General features: G+C 45.4%; 1 protein-coding gene across 2 annotated transcripts in view; it reads left to right on the forward strand.

Annotated features, from left to right (window-relative positions):
- Positions 1-5,646: 5,646 nt before the first annotated feature.
- The window catches only part of WIPF1 (WAS/WASL interacting protein family member 1), a 128,973-nt gene continuing 111,003 nt past the window's right edge, over positions 5,647-23,616 (forward strand). The window contains exon 1 of one of the 2 annotated variants that reach the window (XM_059876173.1): positions 5,647-22,809. The gene's annotated coding sequence lies outside the window, so the exon portion shown is untranslated. The remainder of the gene's footprint in view (positions 22,810-23,616) is intronic. The other variant, XM_005202348.5, reaches the window with a different exon arrangement.

Genomic DNA, 23,616 nt, shown 5'->3' on the forward strand with positions numbered 1-23,616 from the left:
CTCAGCCCTCACTGGCTCCTCTGGCCACATCGGCCCTGCCAGCTCCTCTGAGTCCAGTCTCTCGAGTGCAGCCCGAAGAGCTTTATCACTCCAGTGACCCTTGATACTGCAGGTCTGACAGGCCCCATCATGCTGCCAGAACTGACCTTGCTGGTGAAATCTACCCATGTTATAGCTTTGCTAGGCCTACCCAAGACCACCATGACTTACACGTTGATTAATAGCCTGGGGGTAAGCCAATCTCATCCCCCTCCTCCTGCCAGAGGCCCTGGCTTTTGCAGTGCTCCACACCTGCCTCCCAGCCTGCCTGTCACTTGGTCTGGTCATGAATATTCCAGTTCTTTTATGCTCTCCATGGAAGCCAAGTCCCTCAGCCCCTAATCCTACTGCGGGGCGCACTCCTTGCAGGCTGCCTGGCTGTTGCCACCCCAGCCCCAGGAAGGCAGCCTCAGTAACTCATGCTCCTGCACCACCTTCCAAGAGTGCTTATTAAGCCGCTGCCAGACAAGTCACTGAGCCGTGTGAAGCCGACTTTCTCCACAGGGAAGCGCTAGTTCAGGGAACAACCAACATTTTGAATGTGCATAATGTCAACAAAATGTTTGAGGACGAACCCCCCCAACACACAGATTGATAATGACTTACAGATTATAATCAGGTATTAGTGTACTAATCAATGGTGTATTATCAAACATATGTAAATATATAAATTAAAGCAAATGAGTTAAATGGTATTTTCTAAATGTTTTACTTATTGAAGTACAAAAAATTTTGCTCTCACTTAAAGATGCAATGAAAACATTCCGAGAGAGCCATAACTGAATATGCTTCATTTAAAAAAAATTAATAGACTTTAATTTGAGGGGGAGTTTTAGGTTTACAGAAAAATTGAGCAGAAAGTACAAAGAGTTCCTACATACCTGCTCAAAACCCTCTCCTCTTTGGTTTTCTCAATTAATAACAGCTCATCTGAGTATGGTACATTTGTTGTAAAATGATGAGCCAACATTGATACGTGATTATTCACTGGAGTCCATACTTTGCATTAGAGTTCACTCTTTGTGTTGTACGTTTTCTGGGCTTTGATAAATGTATAATGACACGAATCTACCATGACAGTGTCACACAGAGTAATTTCATCGCCCTAAAAATTCTCTGTGCTCCATCTATTCATCTCTCCTCCCTGCCCCCAACCTCTGGCAGCCGTAGATCTTTTTACTGCTCCACTATTTTTTACAACTTTGGTTTAACCCTTTGTGATAAAATTGGATTTGAAGGTCCAATTCAAAGTACACTCCTTGCTTGTGAACCATGTGGCTGACCTAGCAGAAGAGGCCTTGAAACAGCTACTGATTCCCCATAAAGAAGAACAGCAGTGAGTGCGCTTCGGAAATCACGGTGATTTTTTTCAGTCTCACTCACCTGTTATGTAAATATATTTATTGACATTCAGCTGGTAAATTTCTCTGTTCCCTGTGGTCAATAATTTATTATTGCAAGCTTATTAGAATTGGATGCATTTCACAATTTTAACAAAGAACTGTTGTCCCTCTCTCTTCTAAATATGTTGATAGGAAGATTTTTAGGCAGATCTAAAATTCTTCAAATTTTCAAAGTAAATAAACATTAAAAAAAAATAAAACTATAGGACGATAGAAATACTTCTAAATATTTATTTTCAAAAATACATTCTAGAGTACAAATTTCTTTTCAAAGGCTGTTTCTCACATCATTAAAATGTCACTTTACATTAAAAGGATGGATTAAGAGAACTTATTTTTTTCTAAACCATTGAATAGGTAGCATATTGCTAATGGTCATTTATTATCATAGAAAAGAAGAGCAAATTTAGAACACTTGTTTTTTTGGGGGAAAAAAGGAGTGTATACATGGAGTTTTTAAAAGTTTTAAGTTTAGGAATATCTTTGAGTACTTTCACACAGATAATAAATCTCAAATTACAGATTTTTCACTCAACCCCATCACATAGATTCTATCGTTTGCTAATTTTTTTATCATTATTTTGAAATGTTTTGTATTGTTATTGCAGCCATGAAATTAAAAGACGCTTACTCCTTGGAAGAAAAGTTATGACCAACCTAGACAGCATATTAAAAAGCAGACATTACTTTGCCAACAAAGGTCCGTCTAGTCAAGGCTGTGGCTTTTCCAGTGCACAGAGCGGACATGACTGAAGCAACTTAGCAGCAGCAGCAGCAGCAGCATGTATGGATGTGAGAGCTGGACTATAAATAAAGCTGAGCACCGAAGAATTTATGCTTTTGAACTATGGTGTTGAAGAAGACTCTTGAGAGTCCGTTGAACTGCAAGCAGATCCAACCAGTCAATCCTAAAGGAAATCAACCCTGAATATTCATTGGGAGGACTGATGCTGAAGCTGAAACTTCAATACTTTGGCCACCTGATGTGAAGAGCCAACTCATTGGAAAAGACCCTGACGCCAGGAAAGACTGAGGGCAGGAGAAGGGAAAGACAGAGGATGAGATGGTTGGATGGCATCACCGACACAATGGACATGAGTTTGAGTAAACTGGGAGTTGGTGATGGACAGGGAGGCCTGGAGTGCTGCAGTTCACGGGGCTGCAAAGAGTTGGACACGACTGAGCGACTGAACTGAACTGATATTGTTATATATATTTAACTTCTTTAATTTTTAAAACCTACTGCAGAAACTTGAGTTCATCGTTTGCTTGGGTTCATGACACATTATCATTCTTCAAAATACTCTTGGGATATTTTAGTGAGTGCCCACTTCACCTTTTAAAGAGCTGTCTTCCAGATCAATCCTATTTTAACAGCATGTTCATAAGGCATTTTTTAAAAGTAACTATCAATTTGCCACGATAAAGCAAACAAATTCAGCCCTCTCTGCCCTCTCCCAGCATCCTCCACTCCTGCAGAGTAAGGTGTGGAATGCACTCCAGCATGGCCACACTTGTGCAGGGACTCCCTGAGAATGCTGGCACTGTGGAGGAAAAGGCCCACAGAGTCCTGGGGTCGCCACACCTCCTGGTTCTCCTGGTCCTCCAGCTGTGTAGCCGCATCTCACTGAAGCTAGGCACCTGGATTCTTGTGATGGGAGGAGGACATTTGGAAAACCCTGTGACTTTGGGAGACCCTAAGGTCTTTTCAGTGGGCTTCCCAGGTGGCGTTAAGTCACTTCAGTTGTGTCTTGACTGTGTGTGACCCGTGGACTGTAGCCTGCCAGGCTCCTCTGTCCATGGGATTCTCCAGGCAAGAATACTGCAGTGGGTTGCCATTTCCTCCTCCAGGGGATCTTCCAGATCCAAGGACCAAACCCACATCTGTCCCCTGCTTTGGCACGTGAATTCTTTACCACTAGCAACACCAGGGAAGTCCTAGCAGTAAAGAACATGCATACCAGTGCAGGAGATGCCAGAGACACCGGTTCCATCTGGGTTGGGAAAATCCCCTGGAGGAGGGCATGGCAACCCACTCCAGTATTCTTGCTTGGAGAAGCCCACGGACAGAAGAGCCTGGCGAGCTACAGTCCATAGGGTCGCAAGAGTCAGACACAACTGAAGCAACTTCTCATACACACAAGGTCTTTGCAGGTACCTGTCCTGACACCTGACCAAGATGCAAGGCTTCATCATCCACCAGAGTCATCAGAACAAATGCCTTTCATGTCATTAAGTCCATTCCCCCCATGAGTAAAACCTACAGCCCACATGATCTTCTTGAGACACTTACTTAGAAGCTGTGAGTTTAAGGCCTTTTGCCTTCCTCTCTGGCCTGAATGGAAGCTCCTGTAGGGGCACCAGAAACTAGCAGTCGGATCAAACTCCTCTGGACTTGTGCTTCTCACCACCCCTCCCTGGAAAACCTCATTCCTTTGGAAGTCCCTCATTTGTATAACAGTGACAAATATCTATTTAGCCAATTTTGCCTTGAGAATTAAATGAGATAATAGATGTATTGCTAAAAGGACCTAGGTTAATGCTTATTAGTCTTTCATCCCATGGTAATGAATACTATGAATGTTCCAGGTGCTGGGAATACTGCAGTGAACCAACTGCCTTTACATTGATTGTTGTTAGTAAGTTGCGTCCGACTCTTTTGTGACACCATGGCCTGTAGCCCGCCAGGTTCCTCTGTCCATGGGATTTTCCTGGCAAGAATACTGCAGTGGATTGCCATTCCCTTCTCTAGGGGACCTTCCCAATTCAGGGATCGAACCCGTGTCTCCTGCATTACAGGAGGATTCTTTACCATTAAACCACCAGGGAAGTCCATTTGACTGGGGCAAAAATTGAGACAGAGAACTGATGGGAAGCAGCTCCTGGGCTTAATTTCCATGATTGTGATTAAGTGCTAATAATTTTTTTCTCAAGTTTGGAATAATATACTGATATATGAAATCAATTGTCTTCATTTTATATAAAACATAACATATGCATATCATCATAAAAATGGTTGAAAAAGAAAAGCTTCCAATGATGGAATGATGAAGTATACAGTGAAGCTTTAAAAGATGGGTACACTTAGGGACAAAATTTGTCATTGAGAAGTTTCCCATATTACTAATCTTTTTGTTAGAAGGATTACTATATCTGTTAAGAGCATGTCAAGGTACAAGTGTGTACACGGGAACTGGCATAGGGGCAGACAGCTTAAAGTGAAGGATGGACCGACCACCTTCTTAGTCCAGGACATCAATTCTGAAGTGCATACATTCCCAACTTCTCTGCTTTCATTTAAGGGGATACACAGCCTTGATATCTTAGCACTATGATTAAATGGTTATTGTATTAATGATAACTTGTTCTTTTCAAATGCACACGTTCTAACATGCGTAGTCTTAGTGAGTGTTAACTTTTCTTTGGAGCCTGGAGGTGGCGGCTTTCAGGGCCGGCCAGTAACAGCTCAAGCAAGAGAGGAGAACCTCAGCTTTCTCCAAATGTTTGCTGTGGATGCTACCGTATTTGAAGATGTGGGTGGCTGATGATAAATCCATCTCCACTAGGAGCAAAACTACTCAACCCCAGCTGATTCTTGGTGGAGACAACGGGCATTTTCCACGAGAAGAGCAGCATAGCTTCCCCACGCAATGGTCAGGGAGACAGATGCGGACAGACCCTGGGCCTTCGAGGGTGCCACTCCATATTAAAATTCATTTTTGAGATGAATTTGAATTTAAGGTGTCCAGAAGCACGATCCCTCTTTGGAGAGCAGAGAAGGCGAGGAGAAAAGGCTTCCGCTTGGGGTTGGAGAGGGGGCACCCCGACAGCTGGAGAACTAGCAGTCCGTGGGGGGAAAAGGCCCTCGGCTGGACACCCCTTCCAGTTCCCGCTCCTCTGCAAGCACACGGGAGGTGGACGGAGCGACGCACGAGCCCCAGCCTCCTAATCGCCCCACTCCTGTCGTGCACCTCGGGGCTCGCCAGTCTGTGGGACGCAGAGCCTCAGCCCCAGGGAGCGCGGGCGCGGCACACAGAGAGGCGGGCGAAGGGCCGGCGGCGGCCTCGCAGCGCGTCCACATGTGGCGGGGCCGCGGGGCGGGGTGGGGGGAGCCGAGGGGGAGGGTTTACATCCAGCGAAGTTCCCGGATGGTCTCAGCCTCCGGGCTCTGAGCGCTTTTCCTGCCCGGCCGGCTCAGCCCTGCAGACCGGGGAGAAGTTTCCCAGAAAAAAATGCCCGGCGCGCCGCGGGGCCCTGGAGCCGCACGGAGCCGCTGCTCGGTAAGGGACGCGCCGCCGCCGCCGCCGAGGGTGCGATCGGGCTCCGGGGACTCAGAGCAGCGCCCTTGGAGACCCTCGCAGCCGCCGGGGACCCCGGGGAGGGGTTGGACTGGACGGCTGGGCTGGGAAGCGCGGCTCGGCGCCCGGTGGGCGCGGGCGGGGGCCGGGGGAACGTCGGGGCTGCGTCCGCTGCGGGCGGGGGCGCGGGCGCGCGGTCTCCCGAGGGGCGCGACTCGGGCCCAGCGGATCGCGCGTCCTCCGGGTGCCGGCGGGTGGGGGAAGAAGGGGCCGCGGACCGGTGGGTCCGGACGCGGGCGTTTCCAGGGCTGGGCGCGCTGCTGGGCTCTGTCTAGCCTGGGGCCACCCAGGGGTCTCGCCCCTCGCTCGCGCCGTAGGTACCCGCTGCAGGGGCTTCGCGGGATGCGCTGGGGCGCGACTCCCCCTACTGCTTCCCAGCCCCTGCGCAGGCGGGTGGGGGCTTTCGGGCATCCCCGGGGCCAGTTCCTGCTCTGGAGCCGCCTCGCCTTCTTCGCTAGGGAATTGTGCCCATCCCGCAATTCAGATTCCCCAACTCTCCTCCCGCCGGGTGCCCCAGACTGCTGCTCGCGCCCCGGGCGCGCGTTCGATGTGTGCGGCGACCTTAGAGGACTTCCAATCCGTGTCAGCGCTTTTCTCCCTGGGCCTCTCCCGAACTTTCCGGACAGCTTCGCTGCAGTCTCACTCCCTCTGTTTTTTCTTTTTTAAAAAGAGAACAGTTAAAGTTGCAAGAGTAAGTAAAAGAAACCAGCTGACCCAGTCAGGGTGACCCAAATCTTCAATTCGTGGTTAGACTTTGAACTTTTTGAGATTAACAAAGGGTGTATCTGTGAGGAACCGAGCCTGGCTAGATCCTCTGGTCCTGCTGGATCCCGGAGTAATACATATTCCTTCCTGGACTCCTGACTTTATCTCAGTTCTCTGGGATGCCTCTCAGGTTGTCAGCAGTAACTGGATGGACTTGGTCCCCCTTTCTGAAAATTGTGTGTCCCTGTTGTCTCTTGGATGGTCACTGGACCGCTGGCCGTGGCTAGTCGCAGACTTAAGGCGGTGCAGCCACGGAACCCTGGACAGAGTCCCGCCCGTGGTGGGTTTTATTTTGCCAGTTTCCCAACACAGTTCCAAAACAATACTGTAGCTTCATTTTGAGTCATTGGCATATTTTTCCCTTTCAAAAATGCCTTTTTCTGTAACGGATAAAATAACTGCAAAGAATTTTCATTAGGCCATCAGTGTGTGTGTGCTCAATCGTGGCCATTGCTTTGCAGCCTTATGGACTGACTGTAGCTGGCCAGGCTCTTCTGTCCATGGAATTTTCCGGACAAGAATTCTTGAGTGGGTTGCCATTCCCTTCTCCAGGAGATCTTCCGGACCTAGGGATTGAAACTACCTCTCCTGCATTAGCAGGCAGATTCTTTATTTACCACTAGCGTCACCTGGGAAGCCCTAACCCTTCTTTGGGGTGCTTATAACTCTGCCTTCCACTCTTGCTGTGTATCTTTACCTGCCTTATATCCCCTGATTGAGTCTCTCAGGGACTAAATCCTCAGCTACTTGTTGAGTGGAATTGTGCAGACTAGACTGCAGATGATATTAAAATCATCTTCTTCCTTGGGACCTACCCAACCTTTGCCATAGCTTTGTTCTCTGAGCAGCACCTAAACTCTTAGGTTTGTGTGATGTAGAACAGGAAGATTTGTAAGCAAGTTAAGATCAGATTCTGATACATTTAGAGACAATGGGGTTACTTCAGGGGTGGAGATCCATGCCTTCTTTCACTTGTTTGTTCATTTCACCAATTAAGTGTCTACTGTGTGTTCAACCACTTTCTGGTTGCTTAGGCATATCATGGGCTTTCCTGGTGCCTCAGATGGTAAAGAATTCACTTGCAATGAGGGAGACATGGGTTTGATCCCTGGGTTGGGAAGATCTCCTGGAGAAGGGAACAGCTACCCACTCCAGTATTCTGGCCTGGAGAATTCCATAGACAGAGGAGCCTGGCAGACTACAGTCCATGGGATCACAGAAGAGTTGGACAAGACTGGGCGACTGTCACTTTCACTTTAGGCATATCATGCATGTTTGGGATGCCTTGAGCCTCACTTATCTCATCCAAGAATTGGGGTTGATAATCTTTGCTCTTCCTCCATCTCTTGGTGTGAGGATCAAGTGGAATGACAATGACATGTGAAACAGCAAAGAGCACAGCACAGGGCAGTGACGAGGTGAGGTGCCTCTACCTTTTAAACATACTATCTTGTACTATCTCAGTTGCCCAGGCCAGGGATGAGCCCGCTTTTTGGGGAAGTATTTCTTATTTGGTCTGTGTCACTGCCTTAAATATTTCGGGATGGTCCTCACTATGGTTGTAATTCTAGAAGCATATAGGGTTTTTACATTGCACATCAGGAGAACAGAATTAAACGAAAGTGCCTTTTTGTTGCTGTTGCTGTAACCCCTTCACTTTTAAGCATTTGTTGTTTGGAATCCTGTCTCCCAGCCATCATCTTCCTGAAGCCCACCCTCCCATGAGGTCTACCAGATTTCTCATGATTTTCATATAGAGGTTTCTCTACCACCGTGCCCCAGCAATCCACAATTACGCTACAGTGCTGGAAGGTTGGAGAAGGCAATGGCAACCCACTCCAGTACTTTTGCCTGGAAAATGCCATGGACGGAGGTGCCTGGTGGGCTGCTGTCTGAGTTGGACATGGCTGACGTGACTTAGCGGCAGCAGCAGCTGGAAGGTTTGATGGGCCTGGTGAATAAGCAGGACCCACATATGTGAATCAAGTCGCAGTTGAAAACAAGCAAGATGCTCATTTGGCATTGAGGGTTCCTTTTGGGGATCACTGTTGTGCTCTGTGTCGGGGGAGAAGTAGAGACCTGACTCAGAAGGAGGTGGAATTTGGCCTTGAATGCTTACCTTCTGGTGAAGATGAGATACTGTCTTGAACAGCAGGAATGCAGGGGAGAATTTGGTAAATAAGATGAAAAAAAGGTACAGATCAAATACAGGGGATGTAGACGAGAATGAAATTACTTCCAGCTGGAGGGAGTCAGTCTCCCCTCATTTGTCCATCTAACAAGTATTTAAAGTGTCTGCCATGTGCCAGGCCTGGGGAGATTCATGGGCATGTGTACACTGTGTTCCATCTTCCTTGCTCCAGTCAAGGAAACGTGCAGCTGTCTCCTCCCTAGAAGAAATAAACACTTTCTTACCCGTTTCATTGCCCAGCCCAACATCTATCAATTGTTTCTTACCGTGTAGAGATTGCAATCAGGTTAAAATAATTAACTCTGTCTCTTGTATACTTTGGAATAATAAAAACTCTGAGGCTCACCACTTCCCCAGAATACCTTCAATTAGTTGAGTAATACTTTGCCACCTAGCACACTTTAACCAGTATTGAAGTATTCGGTCCTTAGTCAAGGGTGTGACTTCTAGAGTCTTGATTCTGTAAGGCTGGGGTGAGGCCCAGGAATCTATTTTTGAAAGCCCCCCAGGTGGTACTGATGTCATACCACCTTCGAAGTTCCATAAAGGTAAAAGCATGGGCCAGGACGTCAGGCAGAGCTTCCAGTCCCAGCTCTGTCTTTTACATGTCCTGCAACTTATGCTTCTTTATCTTTAGCATTAGAGTAACCATCTCTGCCTTTGGAGTTGTGCTGAGGGCCGGATGACGTCATGGATGTGCGTCCCTTGGCAGATTATCCAGCACAGTGCTGCTGCTAGGTATCTGTGGGTCTTTATTATGCTTGTGCAGAACACTGGGTTGGTATTCTCCTTTCCATATGGAAATACAAAAAGAGCCTAAACACAGGAACTGCTTTTTATATAAATTACCATGTAATAATCCCTCAGCCGTCTGTAGTCATCTGAGTGTTTCACAGTGATCACCTCATGGATTCTGTTCATAGCTGCGGAGGAGGGATGTTACAGAGGAGAATGTCAGTATGGGCAGAAGTCGGGCTGCCAGCCTGGGGTATCTGCTTAACCACTCGAGCTGCTCACCGAGATGACCAGGGCAGCTAAAGGTGGGGGGCCACAGTGGGGCGGGAGGAGAGTGCTACCTCCTGCCACTTTGGCACCGGGAAGTACCAGGGTAACGTTTTGTGGTGGACGGTCACACAGTGGTCATTGTCCACGTGGGATGACCAGGGGGTCTGCCTGCTCCAGGCCGAGCTGCTTTGGTCACAGGTACAGAGCCCACGTCCACAGGGTGGGGTAGCACTGCTCTCATCTTCTCTGATGGCCAAGGCTGCTCGGCGTCTCAGGCTTCAGGTCAGGCATCCATACTTGAGGAGAAGTCTAAAATAATTGAGTTTGCTAATAATCAGTAAAAGAACATAGCTAAAGTAAGTAAACAGGCAACACAATCATCTACAATTTTCATTAGTTCAGAGGTTTCAGAAACATGGTTCATATTGTAAAACCATGTTGCTGTGATGTTGTATGAGTAGTCATCCCTCGGTATCCGAGGAGGATTGGTCCAGGACCTCCTGTGGAGACCAAAGTCTGCAGGCCTGGAGGGCTGACTGTAACATTTTAGTATTGCGTACTAGCCACCAGGCTTCCCTGGTGGCTCAGATTGTAAAGAATCTGCCTGCAATGCAGGAGACCTGGCTTCAATCCCTGGGTTGGGAAGATCCCCTGGAGGAGGCACGGCAACCCACTCCAGTATTCTTGCCTGGAGAATCCTATGGACTGAGGAGCCTGGCGGGCTACAGTGACCAAGAGTCAGACATAACTGAATAACTAAGCATACACTGCTGCTGCTAAGTCGCTTCAGTTGTGTCCGACCGACTCTGTGCGACCCTATGGACGGCAGCCCCCCAGGCTCCCCTGTCCCTGGGATCCTAGTGATATATTTTTTAACTCTTCTATTAAGCCAGCTTTCCAGTGTTGCTCAGTTTTTCTTTTTAATTTCCTTTTATCACTTAGTTGTAGTAAAGTGAATCAAATTTTCAAAATTTTCTATGATCTAGCCCAAATTTTATGAAGTCTTCCTTCCTCCTTCCTTCCGCCTTCCCTCCCCTCTTTCCTTTCTTTCTTTAACATTATCATTTCCTATGTGTTTGTTTTAATTTAATCATTTAGTAGTCACATAACCCTGTTAGGTAGATTCTATACATACATGTGGAGCCTGAGATCCAGAGAAGTTAGGTATCTTGCCCAAGGTCACGTAGGTAGTGACAGAACTAGTATTCAAGCCTGGGGCAGTCTGATTCCACACTCTGCATTTTTAACCCTTAACTTCACCTTCTGCCGTATTATACAGTACCTTTCACGTTGTGGACTCCAGCCAAAGATTCTTTTCCATCCCCATCTGTATGTCTCTGCATTCTGTTGACACTACCCTTCTTTTCACGTGTATGTTGAGTCCTATAGATTGTTCAAATAGTCCACAAATACTTGTTGAGAAGAAAGATTGCAGACTTTGCTAATACTCAGTAAAAGAAAGAATTCCCTGGAGAAGAAAATGGCAACGTACTCCAGCGTTCTTGCCTGGAGAATCCCATGGACTGAGGAGCCTGGTGGGCTACAGTCCATGGGGTCACAAGAGTCAAACACGACTTGGCGACTAAACCACCCAAAAGAAGAATTAGCTAAAATAAACAGGAGACACAATCACCGACGAATTTTAGTGGTTTCGATGAACATGGTTCACATTGTAAAAACATGCTGAAATGCTTACGAAAAGTTGAAATGCTCTCCGAAAGTTTGTTTCTTCCCTCTTCTTAGTAAATTCTAAAGGCAGCCTGTTTGGGCCTCACCTGTGTCTCAGAATCCACTTTATTCTGTTTTGAAATCATTCGCATGTGCTTTTTTTCTTTTTCCTTGTTAGATTGGAAACTCTCTGGAGGCAATAAATTAAAAAAACTTAAATTCTCTCAGAAATAGTAGGTTCTCAATTAACATTTGTTGAATGGCAGTTTATTTGTGCCACTCTGGTTGTGAAATTTGAAGTGAGCGAATTTTTTTATGACGGCAAAGTAGATCTTGATGTTGGTTTCTGAAGATGCTGGGGAGCAAGTTTCATTTCATTCTAAGAGTGATTTCATCCTTCACCATGACTGATCTGTGTACAACATTACTTTTTATCACATACATAATTATCTTTAAATGCTGTTTATCTGTATATCTTCCAAGTTGAATAATAACAATGATCCTAATAATAAAGAAATGAGATTGTGGTCTGGTGGGGAATATGGGAATTATTATTGTGGAACTTAAGAAGTAACATTTCCTGATCTAATACCTGTATGTGGTTCATTTCCACATTAGTGAGATTTTGGACTCTCCCACCCACCAATTTTTCCATCTTTTTCTTTTCTTTTTTTTTTACATCACTTGAGATGTGAAACTTGAGAAAGGAGTATGAGCAAAATTGAAGGACACTAGCCTCTCCCCAGACTGCCACAGATTCTTTTGTTATTTGGAAGATAAATAGTTCTCTTAGGTAAGAGCTGTCTGCAGGAGGAAGGAAATTGTGAATAAAATGGAAAATTGAGGTCCAAATAGTTTCCTGAGCCAGAGGAGTCAATTACAGTTTTAAATAAAAGTTAGTTTTATATAATTTCTATTTTTCTTAAGGCAACACACATCTATATATGTTTCTGTATATTTATGCTGTTGTTGTTGTTGTTCAGTCGCTCAGTCGTGTCCGACTCTTTGCTACCCCATGGACTGCAGCACGCCAGGCTTCCCTGTCCTTCACCATCTCCTGGAGCTTGCTCAAACCCATGTCCATTGAGTTGGTGATGCCATCCAGCCATCTCATCCTCTGTCGTCCCCTTCTCCTGCCTTCAGTCTTTCCCAGCATCAGGTCTTTTCTAATGAGTTGGCTCTTCACATCAGGTGGCCAAGGTAGTAAAGTTTCAGCTTCAACGTCAGTCCTTCTAATGAATATTCAGGATTGAATATCTATGCACATTGACATTATTTAAATTTAATTTTCTCTCATAGACAGTACTTGATTACCTTAAATATTGTATATGTAATGCGTACACCTTACCTCACTGTAACAGCTAAACACGGTTTGATTACATCCCTCCTGTTCTCCCTCCTCTACTCCTCTTATTCGAGACTGTGTTTTATGGATATTTGCCTTTTGATTGCCTGATTTTTTTCAGTATTTCTTGGACATATTGCTACTCTGTTGTTAGTAGCTGCGTGGCGTTCTACTGCTGGGTGAATATATATGCCTGTTCATTGACCATCTTCCCAGCTGTTAGCTCTTGCTAATGATGTCCAGACAACTATTCCACTGAGTCAAGTTAAAGAAGCAGCCAATTCAGTGACAGCATCAGTATAATTATAAAACAGACCAAATGAGCAGTTAGTTGAATTTCTTGCTCTTCAACTACTTGTGTGTCACCCAGCCCATTTCTGAAACTTCCCAAGCATTTTTCTATAGACATAAGCAGGAGATAAGATCTCTTGACTGAAGATTTAGGCCTGGGAAGGACCAAGAAAGAAATCTGACTACATCTTAGAATGATGTCATTTTAAAGTGTTGAATATGGTAACAAATAATATTTCAGGAAACTGGGAAACTTTTTTTCCCTTAGGCATGGGGGAATAGATTTTGAAAGCAGAGAACCTTTAGACTTTGGAACTATCTTGAGAAAATGTGTACCCTAGCTGTTTTTTTTAAAAAATGTAAACAGTGAGATCAGTGTCTTAACCACAATAGCCTTGTGTTATGGGGATGGATATTTAAAGAGTGGAGGCAGTCAGATCAGCCCAAGATAAAAGGGGAAAGAAATGGGCTGTTCTTGAAGAGGCTTATATAATGTAAGCAGAACATATATGTGCTGTGGGAGGGACTTTCAGGAAAGACTAGGGTGATGGATGGGGAGAAAAGGGGTGGGGGCAGGAAGGATAAAAGACAAAACCAGTTATCTTTCCCAAGCCCCAGAAGGCAGGCTGAAGGACACTAAGTTGCGTTTTCAGGTGGTACTGAAATTTCTAATTCAAAAATTGAGTAACTAGAAAAAGGCAAAAGAGTTGAGGTCTTTTTAAAGAAAATCTTTCAAAAGTAGTAATTTACTTTAGCAGTGCCTTTTCCTATCTATTAAAGCTAGAATTTGATTGCCATGCATAGTTTTAAACAGGGGTCCCTAACCTCTACTTTCCTTGTAGCTCAGCTGGTAAAGAATCTGCCTGTAATTCAGGAGACCTGGGTTTGATGCCTGGGTTGGGAAGATCCCCTGGAGAAGGGAAAGGCTACCCACTCCAGTATTCTGGCCTAGAGAATTCCAGGGAGTGTATAGTCCATGGGGTCGCAAAGAGTCGGGGACATGACTGAGCGACTTTCACTTTTTCCCCAACCTATAGAGTCTAATGCCTAATGGTCAAAGGTGTAGCTGATGTAATAATGATAGAAATAACGTGCACAATACATGTAAAGCACTTGAATCATCCCCAAATCATCTCCTACTCTCCGGTCTGTGGAAAAGTTGTCTTCCACAAAACTGGTCTCTGGTACCGGAAAGGTTGAGGATTGATGGTAAGCTATAACCCAAAGCATCTCAGATTTTGTGAGTAAAATTCCACATTGTTCTTTTCCCTAGAGTTTTAGCACTGTTAAAAAAAAAAAAAAGCCTCACATGTTGTTTGAGACAAAATTAAAAGATCATTGTTAAAATTGGGAATTACTTTGTGTGATACTTTACAAAGCTGTTGAAGCTAGAACCTTATTAATTAAATAGTGTAAACCTTCCCCCTTAATCTTCTCCCTTTGATGAGGAACTGGGAGAACAAAAAGGAAAAACAATTCTCAAGTTGGTTAAAGGACTGTACAGGAGTTATTATGGTATTATTTTCACTGTAGCATTCCTTTCAGTATAGGATTGTTGTATACATCATCTCTACTGTGATGAAACATGTCCCTTTTGTTAACCACCAAGCCAGGTGCTCAGTCTTTATAATTTGGTCTTTGCTTCCTTGTTTTTGCTGAAAATGTGTTTCTTATCACTTAAAAAAATAAATTACAGTTTTTACCTTGTTCAGCTTATTAAAGTATTATGTGCTTGACATAAATAAATGAGAAAGCCGTATACAAAGAAAGAGTTTATAAGTTTTCTCCTATGTCTCTCAAATCTAACCACTCGAGGTAATTGATATTATCAATTTGGGATATGCCCTTCTTTTTCTCTTTGCTTATAAAACTATATAGAAATATATATGTAAATATATCTTTCTATTAAGAATAGAAACATTATACACATTAGGCTACATGATTTTTAAATTATGGTATATTGACATATAACATAGTATAAGTTTGAGGAATTCGACGCATTGATTTGATTCACTCATATATTGTAATATATTACCACCATAAGTTCACTAATACCTCCATCATGTCATGAAGTTATCATCTTTTTTAGTGTTGAAATCATTTAAGATCTAGTCTCTTAGCAACTTTCAAGTATTTAAAGAAATGTTAACTGTAATCACAATCCTGTTCATTAGATCCCTAGAATTTACTCATCTTCCCACTGCAACTTTATAACCTTTAACCAACTTGCCACGGTTCTCTTACTCCCTCCCCGCAGCAGCCCCGGTAACCATCATTCTACTCTCTGTTTCTGTAAGTTCAACTTTTTTCAGTTTCCACATACAAGTGAGATGATACAGTATCTGTCTTTTTTGGAGTTGTTTCACTTAGCATAATGCCTTCGCGATTCATCCATGTTTTCACAAATGGAAGGATTTCCTTCTCTCTCTTGGCTGAATAATATTCCAGTTACGTGTGTGTAAGACAGAGATTGTCTGTATCCATTCATCCATTGATGGACACTTGTTCCTTATCTTGGCTATTGCAAAGAATGCTACAATAAACATGGAGGTGAAGATATCTTTTTGATATCCACAAGAGTATTTTTTCACATAACAGAACATTACAGACCTTCCCTCCAAATTAAAAATTCATTTATATTATGGCTGATTAATATTCCATAATTTAACCATTCAAATTGTTTCAAGTTTTGTGTTACTGCAGTTCTTCCCTGTACATCCGTGTGTTCTGAACAGAAGCTTTGATTTCTGTCAGAGTCCCTAAAGTGGTATTACTTGCTAAAAGCTGTAGTAATTCAGTCTTACTAAAACTATTTGAAAATATCTGCTTCCCCACAGCCTTGCCAATGTAATTCATTTTAGAAGTATAAACTTTATAATCTCTTTTTCCTGTTTTGTTTCACATTATTTCTTTCGGGAGCACTTGTCACTTTAAAAAAAAAAATCCATTTGTTTGAATTATTCATGCCCTCTCTTTTCCTGAAGTTTCTGAGGTGCATATGGTCTGTCTTCTAGACCTGGAGAAGAGACGCTTCAGCCTAAACTCACCGAGCTTAACTGTTCTGTATTGAAATGAAACAAAACACTTGATATCTGCATATAACAAAGTAAATATAGATCTTTTGATTCCAGTTTTCTCTTTGTGAAATATGTAAGAAATTGTCTCAGGAACTATAAATGTTTTAACAGGAAAACATGGAAACTTATAAAATGCAAAGATGGGAAATTTTAAAGGAGTTTTAAGCTTGCACAACTAACTGGGTTTCCCTCTTGACTCTTAAAGTCTGAAAACAAGCATTCTTTGGGAGCATTAGTTATAAGTTATGCTGAATTGCATCAAGAGGAAAAAGTGAATCATGGCAGATAGGAATTTAGACCTGGAGTGTGAGTGAAAGCCCCTGCTCTTATGCTCCTGCTTGTTTTTCTGGGAGGTGAGGCTCGATTCCACTGCTCCTGTCCTTGTAGTTGCTGAGTTCATTATAAAATTATTTGTATATAATTCCAGCAGTACATTGACTAATCAGAAACAGCTGTACAACTGGATTCGTTTATATGAACAGAATAGCTAAATCAATCCGCAAAATTTCTTATATTCGATGAGGTTGGGCCAACATTGTGTAGCCCAGAATAATAACAGTGCTTTGTAACTAACCTGACACAGATGGCAAAAAGATTGCGTCTGGGCAGCAGACGTTGGAACTGAAAATTAAGAAACCTTGTGAGCCCTTGATGTCTGCCATGATAAATTGTTGCTGTCTTTTTAATGTGAGTGTTTTAAAGGCTAGGAAACATCATGAAGGGACGTCCTGTTTAGGAAAGAACACATCTGAATTGGACCCTCTGAGAGCTGTGTCTCCTGAATGAGGTGGAATTGTCCAGATCAGTGTCCCCGGAAAGATAAATTTGTACTTCCTGCCAAACTGTCAGGGCCAAAATAAGCCAAGGGCCTCCTGCTGGGAAATGACCACAGACCAGATGGGCTCACTGGCAAGTCTACCTGGAGGGAGCCTCACTGCCTTAGGGAGAAACACATGGTCCCCACTGAGACTGAGGCTGAAGTCCTGGCATAACATAGCCAGAGGAATTCCTCAGAATGTGTATCCTTTTGCAGAGCCCAAAGGTCCACAGGAGCTGTGTGACTTAAAGAATGCAACCTCGTCCATATGCTTCTCACAGTTAGTCTTAAGGCGGACTTCGGTGCAGTCAGGTGTGAGGTCTGATGAGAACAGAAAGATCTCTAGACCCTGAGTCTGCAGGGCTGGCCCAGTCCTCCAGGACTCTGAACTCTCCACTCTCAAAAACACAGGTCTTTCTCAAGGCCAGAAATCCGCTGGCTCCCAACTAGCCAGAGTCCTAAGGCCGGACTGGGTTCTAGGTACCTACTTGGCCTTGGTAGGGAAACGCATTAGGTTTTAGCCAAAGTGACAGTGAGGGAAGGTGGTGCCCGGGGGAACTGGGCACTGATCACAGTTTGGGGATTTACAAACACTCATCTTCTTGGGCCTCCCATATGCTGTTGCCTGAGGGCATGGGTCCCTACTGCCCTACCCTCACTTTCACTCTGCCCCTGTTTTGGATATCCCTCAATCCTCAGAGATAGACTCTTGAATGTAAGTCACTTCCATGTTAAGACCTGATATCAGCTAGCTTATTTACTTAATTGCTTTTGCACTGACCCTCTGCTAAAGGTAGAGTAGTAAAGTGAAAAGAGCTGTAGGAGCCATAGACTAGGCGTTTACCACTTGTTTTATAATCCCAGCTTTGTTGCCTAGTCATCCTATGACCCTGACAGCAGTAAAGCCCTGTGCAAAGAGTAAAGGAATCTGTAAGAATGGGGAGAAGGGTGAGGCTAGGATGTCTGCAGTGCCTGTGATGGGCATATACCTGACGTCTCCAGTTAAGGTGCTTCTGAACAGTGCAGTTGTTAACAGTTTAACTCATCAGTTGGAAAGTCGGTTTAAGTCTGAAATGTTACTTTACCTGTTTTTGACTAAGTATTTGATAAATAAGGGGGAGAAATGAATGTCATATTTCTCATTAGCTAAAATAGGGTGGCTGTATTATGTGTAACTCATAGGGTTTTTCATTTATACTCGAATTTTATTTTATTCTTAGAAAAAGACCATTAGATTATCTTGTAATGTTATTTGTGGGAGTGAGATATGGCCAAATAAGTCCAGGTGTGTCTGGCAGATCTTGTTTTTCTTAAATCCAATGAAAATCACACTAGCTCACATGTGCCTACACTCATCCATTATACGCACCTTATTCTGTATTGGTGCACACATGGTCCTAACCCTGAAACCACGTGTCCTCACCATCTGCCACCCACAGGTGCATGCCCACACACACACACACACACACACACACACACACACACACGTCTTTGGCTTGCCCCTTTTAAAGAACACTTCAGATAGAACCAGGAAGTACCGATTCTAAACGTTGCAGGGAAAACACGCGTATTGCTGAGTTTTGTATACATCAGCCTTTGCAACTTCTCAGAAGGCAGAGGCTATTGCTCAGTCATGTGCCCTTTGTATAGTCTCAGACCAAGCATCGTATGCCCGTGAATGTAAGTGTGTGCTTCGGGTGTGCCCTTTGATGGTGGGGATGCCCCAGGGGGTGGGGGAAAATGCCCGTGTAGGGCTTTGCCTTGGGAGCTCTGCGGTGGCCGTTGATTGGCGGTTGTGACCACTGCTGGTTGAGTCCTTTGTTTGTGTTTCTGACTCCTGGTCTGAGGAGCAACACATTGCTGTTTTGGCTCAGAGGCAGATCATCTTGGATAGCACCCAAGAAACTGCACACTGCTCTTGCTTCTTGAGATTGGTGCTGACATTCCAGGGCCTTCAGTTGTGCGTGGAAAGATCCTGGACCAACACGCTGGTAAATGGGGCCCCTGTGGACTTTTTGCTCTACAGAGAGGTCAGACAAACTTGTCTACTTGGGAGGGCTTCCCCGGTGGCTCAGCAGTAAAGAATCCACCGGCAGTGCAGGAGCCTCGGGAGACATGAATTCGATCCCTGGATCAGAAAGATCCCCTGGAGAAGGAAATGGCAACCCACTCCAGTATTCTTGCCTGAAGAATCCCATGGACAGAGGAGCCTGGCGGGCTACAGTCCATAGGATCACAAGGAGTTGGACGTGATTGAAGTGACTTAGCGTGCACCCATGAGCACATACGCATCTACCTGGGAAGCCAAACCTTGGTAGTGGTGCCCGAGGGAGCCCAACCACCATTTGCAAATAAGGTTGTGATGAGGAGGAGAAACTTTCTGAGTTCCAACCCAGATGCCCAGGGGAAGATAGAGGCCCAGTAAAACTTACCCTTTGTCCCCTTCAGCTCTAGGCTTAGCAATACTGAGGGAGAGAGGAAGTGGGAGGAGGTTCTGGTGGTGGAGAGAGTGCAGAGGTCAGCAGTGACCACAGGAAGAGGATCTGCTGGTTCTGAGCTAAAGGGAGAAGAAGCCCCAGCAGTGGGAGTGAAGGGACGTGGATCCTAAGCTTGGATCCTCTTCAGGGTGAGAAGCTTCCCGACCTAAGACGGTTGCTGGGTGGGGGCCCTGGCAGTGCAGGGAAACATGGGGAGCTGGAGAAGGCTGTGGCTGCCCGTAGAAAGAAGTCATTAGGAAGCAGAAACAAGAGGCTGCCTGCCTTCTCTTGTTCACTCACAGAAGTCAGGAATGAATTATTCTGCTTCTGATTTCTAGTAATGATGCTCGGACAAGCAGTAATAATAATAGCATCTAATAACATAGATATTGCTTAGTATGTGCCAGGTAATGTTCTTAGTGCTCTGAATTAACTCACTGAGTCCACATAGCCACCCTGTGAGGCAGGCACTATTATCTTCATTTTACAGATGAGGAATTTGAGGTTAGCCAGCTTGCCCAAGTTCACATGGCTAAGGTGGCAGAGGCAAGAGTCCGTCCAGTCCATTTGGCTTCAGAGCCTGTGCTGAGCCATGATACCCACTTGACTCTTCAATAAAGGAGATTCAATAGTAAAGGACTTAGGTGGCCCCAGTTTTTTTCATGCACATGGTTGACCGCTGATACAGTGTTCTGGGGAAGTAACCTGGACTTCTTGTTTCTCTGCAGACTTCTGGGTTAGTGTCACCAATGCGTTGCAAAAAGGACAGCCAGGAAAAATAAAGACCAACAGCTGAGCTATCAGCAGAAAGATCTGCTCTTTGCATGGTGTTCGGAGTCCCACCTTAACTTTACTCTAAATCACCCAACCTAATACCTGACACCCATCACAGCCATACATTCTCAGTGACCCCTAAGAATTCAGTGGTCTCTAGTGAGGAAGAAAATCTTCCCAGAGTGTCACAAATGCTGCCTAGTATCAGTGACTAGTGACATGATGGTCTTAAGAATAAATGAATGACATTCAGCCTGTGGGGAAAGAGTATAATATTCAACTATAAAATGCAGCATCTCATTCCCATGTTAGACATGGGAAGCCAAGTGAGGATGAAGACCATTTTGCCTCACTTTCCATTAGAATGAGAACCTCAGAGAAGTTATTTTCTCAAGGCCAGTGGCTAGTTGGTAAGAGAGTTAAGACAAGAACCTAGGCCTGGACCCAAGTTCCAGTCCAGTTCTCTCTCCCCTGCCTGAGATTGCATACAATATTCTGTAAATGATTTTCTTGGCAAATTACAGATGAAACATAGAATGGTCTGTTTCTTTGTGGGGCAGGGCCAAGGTTAGCATCGCCTTACAGATGGAAGGGATGCAGCTGGACACCTCCTTCAGGTGCAGCGCACAGTAAACCCAGGTGAGGAGAAGGCCAGGCAGGCTCCCAGGTGCAGCTGCTCCTGGGGAGTTTGCAGTGCCGAGCCTTTGCTTTCTAGGTCGTCCCCAGCGCTCTCTGCTCAAGGCAGTTGTTTGGAGGTATAGGAATCACACTGACTCAGTTTATAGCAGAGTTCTATGAGGAGCATGAGGGAGACGAGGAAATGGTCCCTTTTCGGTCCATAGTGAAGAATGTTTTTCAAAGCCCTGCTGCTGTCAGGCAGCCAGACCTTAGCCAAGCTCTGGCCGTATTGGCCTTGGAGCCTAAGAGGCCTGCTGCTGCAGGGCGCTGAGTCCACTGGTGGGATGGAGAACTTTAGCCCTTCCTGGAAGAGGCTCCAGCAGCCTACAAGCCCTGGGGACCTGGGGAGCCCTGTGTATTACCAGCAGCTGGGCAGTCCTGCCCCTGTCTACAGCCGTAACCACAGGGCTCAACAGACATTTCTGCAGACAGGGACAACTCCAGGTCACCTTCGTACTGCAGAGCAGTGACCTGGGGATCTCCACAGGCAGGAATGCAGAGGGGGAAGTGAGATAAAGACAGAAACCCAAGCCTGGAAGGGCATCCAGAGCTCCTTTCCCCACCTCTGGGCTATAGTCCTTCAACGTAAGCCCAGACTGGGCTGGAAGGTGAATTCCTGCGTGTGTGTGAGTCGACCCCATGGACTGTAGCCTGCCAGGCTCCTCTGTCCATGGGATTCTCCAGATAAGAATACTGGAGTGGGTTGCTACTTCCTCCTCCAGGGGATCTTCCTGACCCAGGCATCGAACCCACGTCTTCTGCATCGCCAGGTGGATTCTTTACCGCTGAGCCACCAGGCAGTGATTTCAATCCTGGTCTGTGTGCTCACACCCTCAGCAAAAGCATCTGGGGAAAACAGGGTGTTCTCCACAGCCCCTGCAGAGACCTGGTGCAGCAGCTCTCCAAGGCCCCCTCCTTGTGGAGGCCAAGGGGCAGGCTGTCTTATTCTCTCCGCTCCCTTCAGGCCCTGCAGCACTGTCGTCTCCGGCGGGTGTCTCTGCTGGCCGGTTATCTGGTCATCTTTTCCAGTCCGGGAAAGGACAGAATAGAAGAGTTCTCCAGAGAGAGGAGGTAAAACAGAACCCACTCCATTTTCTCAAGCGCAGTCTGATGTGGGAAGGCGCACTGCTCAGAGCCCCACAGGGACTTTCCAACCTCAAATCCAGAGGTCAGAGGGCAGTAGCATCTCTGTGTTTTACTGATGTGACCCAGAACCCTTTGTAGAGTTAAGCAAGAAACCAGAGGCAGAGCTGGAATTCGAGTGTAGAAGGTTCTGATGCCCAGACCCGTGGTCTCCGTGCTTTGTGCTTGGTTAGGAGGACTGCTTTGGTGGCGTGCGCTGTGCCTGCAGCCGCCGCCTCCCGTCCTGTCTCCTGAGCAAGTGCAGGCTGCTCTTGTTCCTCACCCCTCCTTATACCTGGATGGTGTGCAGAGTCGGAAGGTGGCTTCCGGGCCCCCTCTGTGTGGTCCTGTCTACGGAGGGGACTGCTGTGGGCTATCCCCCACGGGTGTAAGCAGGCCCACCTTTTCCTGAATTTACCATCCCAGCTCCAATGTGAACTCATGAACTCTCATGAAACCAGCAATGGCCTGCTTGCCAGGAGGAACTGGAGGGCAGAGTGTGCTGTAATGGACCCGGTTACGTAAGTCAGCCCAGTGAGTTCCTCCTTTTCCCCCCATGAGGCACCTCAGAAGGACCCACGGCACGAGAGCTGCATGAAAAAACTCAGTCTTGGTGCAGAGCCCATAAGCAGGAACCTTGTACTGTGTAGATTCTGGGGTCTGGGAATTTGAGACTACACATGATTTAGAGTTTAAAAAACAAGAAGAAGAAGCGTGCTTAGAGTGCCCTGATCCTTGAATGTCAGATGTGAAGGGAAGACTGCATCTGGCAGTATTGGAAAAGGAATCTCTGTGAACAGTGAGTACTCCATATAAAGAAGCATTATCCAAACTAGCGTTTTGAAACCTTTTGTGACCATAACCCACAGTAAGAAATGCATTCTTCTTTCATATCTAGTATGGACAGATAGATGGATAATAGAAACAGAAGTTTCATAAAACAATTCCCATCTTTACCAAATGCAATACATTTTTATTATGTTTTTTTAAGAAAAAGGAGCAGCAGCTCATTGGAAATTGATTTAATATCGATTTGACTGCCAGAGAATAGCAGCTACTTGCAGTTTGAGAAATAACTGATTTAAACAAAAATGTGTCAGGCATGTAGAAACCAGTTGTCATCGTCGCTCTGGTCAGATCTCTGCAGAAGGTGATGCAGTAACGCAGGCTTTGTGGTCCTAGAAGAGGTTTTCCTCGCTCTTCCAATCCCTGGATGTTATTGAGGTGGTGTTGGAGCTGGAGAACCAGGGAATGGGGGAGGGGCGATGGTTGATGGAAGAAGAGGAAGCTGAGTTTTATTTCTGCTTGTACAGAGGACACTGAGTGTCCGTGATGCCTTGTCCTGGCACAGATAAGACAAACCCTGTTCATCATGCAAGGGTGCTCACAGTTGAATGAGTATGCACTCATCACGCTCCAACAGATTTACAGTGAAATCGAAGTGTAAACTGGATTCTCCATGGTAGCCAAAGCCCCTTCATTCTGAGTTCCCTAAAAGCAGGAGCCATGTTTCAGGCAAGAGTATGTTCAGTGTTACATCTCTAGTTTTGTGTCTCACATAGAATAAGTATTCAATAAATGTTTGATATAAAGACCATCAGTTCAG

Source organism: Bos taurus, chromosome 2 (genome assembly GCF_002263795.3).
Source record: "Bos taurus isolate L1 Dominette 01449 registration number 42190680 breed Hereford chromosome 2, ARS-UCD2.0, whole genome shotgun sequence".
NCBI lineage: Eukaryota > Metazoa > Chordata > Mammalia > Artiodactyla > Bovidae > Bos > Bos taurus.